Source organism: Micropterus dolomieu, linkage group LG23 (assembly GCF_021292245.1).
Source record: "Micropterus dolomieu isolate WLL.071019.BEF.003 ecotype Adirondacks linkage group LG23, ASM2129224v1, whole genome shotgun sequence".
NCBI classification, from domain to species: domain Eukaryota; kingdom Metazoa; phylum Chordata; class Actinopteri; order Centrarchiformes; family Centrarchidae; genus Micropterus; species Micropterus dolomieu.
The window spans coordinates 3,095,051-3,096,725 of NC_060172.1; the positions used below are offsets into that span (position 1 = coordinate 3,095,051).

General features: G+C 49.4%; 1 protein-coding gene across 1 annotated transcript in view; it reads left to right on the forward strand.

The window, feature by feature from the left end:
• Positions 1-1,675, forward strand: part of LOC123962981 (NLR family CARD domain-containing protein 3-like) — a gene marked incomplete at its 3' end in the record, with an annotated part of 67,972 nt that overhangs the window by 22,849 nt on the left and 43,448 nt on the right. The gene's annotated exons all lie outside the window — the stretch shown is intronic.

Genomic DNA, 1,675 nt, shown 5'->3' on the forward strand with positions numbered 1-1,675 from the left:
ATTGCTCTTGTGGTTTTAATTTTTATGAGGTTTTTATGCACAGCTCCTCTTCTGTTTACCTTTTTAAATAATTTCGATGGTCGGGGGGCAGACACCGTCACTATAGGATTTTCACTAAGTAACTCCTGAAATGGAGGAGCAGAGAAGTGTGTTAGACTGCGACTCTGCGTAGGGTTTTGGGTGGGTAACTGCTGAAAAAGAAGGGCAGAGAAGTGTGTTAAACTGCGACTCTGCCTCCTGGTCTCAACTCTGGGTTGTCATGGATTTGGTCCACTAATAAACTTGGCCAGATTTCTAGAAATGAGAGCTGCTCCTTCCCAAGTGGGATGGATGCCGTCTCTCCGGATCAGACCAGGTCTTCCCCAGAAAGTCTGCCAATGATCTACAAAGCCCACGTCGTTTGCTGGACACCACCTCGACAACCAGCGGCGGAATGACGACATGCGACTATACATGTCATCACTGGTCAGATTTGGCAGGGGTCCAGAGGAAACTACGGCGTCCGACATTGTTTTTGCATATGTACACACCGACTCAACATTAATCTTAGTGACCTCCGATTGGCGTAAACGGGAGTCATTACCGCCGACGTGAATAACAATCTTACTGTATTTACGTTTATTCTTAGCCAGCAGTTTCAAATAAGACTCAATGTCGCCCGCTCTGGCCCCAGGGATGCACTTAACTATGGCCGCTGGCTTCGCTAAATTCACGTTTCTCAAAATGGAGCTGCCAATGATCAGAGTTGGTTTCTCAGCGGGTGTGTCGCTGAGTGGGGAAAATCTGTTAGAAACGCAAACGGGTTGATGGTGCCCCGTGGACTTTGAATGCTTACGACTATTCCTGTCACGAGGTCTCAACTATGACTATGCTGGGAGTGTCGGTGTGTGGTTGTCTGTGTTTTGTTACTTTCTGTTTCTGAGTGTGTATGTGAGGCTGGCTGGTGTGTTTTGGTTTTTCTGTTGCTCGACCTCTCTCTCTACCTTTGCAGTTTGACAGGAGGCGTGACTGGTGGGGAAGCATGGGGATGGCTCACTCACCTGTCTGGCAGACTGATTAGCACACCTGATCCATATCATGTCGTTCTGTGCTGCTTCATAAGCCCTGCAGTTCTCCTCAGCCTTTGCTGGATTGTTATGTCTTATAGCTCTGGAGAGGACACCTTCCCTTATGCCCATACCTGCCTGTTTTATCTGGAGGAGCACACCCTGCCTGCCGTCGAGCCTGCCCCCAAGCTCAATCACTCGCTCCCACCTTGTCTTGCCTGCCTCGCAATAAAATTTGTGAAAAGGCCTCCCGTCTTTGTCTGCTTTTGGGTTCTGGTTAAACCACTTCTGACAATTCCTCCTTCGGACAGTCACCCAGCCCCCCCCCTTCCTGGCTGCACAGGGGATGCCGGAGGACGGCTACCAGAGGCAAACTCAGGCCGTTCCGCACCGACTACCGGGGACTGGCTAGCTACAGTAGCTAAAGACTGATCTACCAAGGTGCAGAGCCGGACTTCTAAATCACTGAGCCTCGCCTCCATGTCTATAAATAAACTACACTTATTACACGTACCATTACAGCTAAAGGAAGCAGAGGAGTAACTGAACATCTGACACACCGAGCAGGAGAAAGTAGGAGAGAGAAAGGGAGAAGGAGAAGCCATCGCTAGCTGCTAAGCTAAAGTACT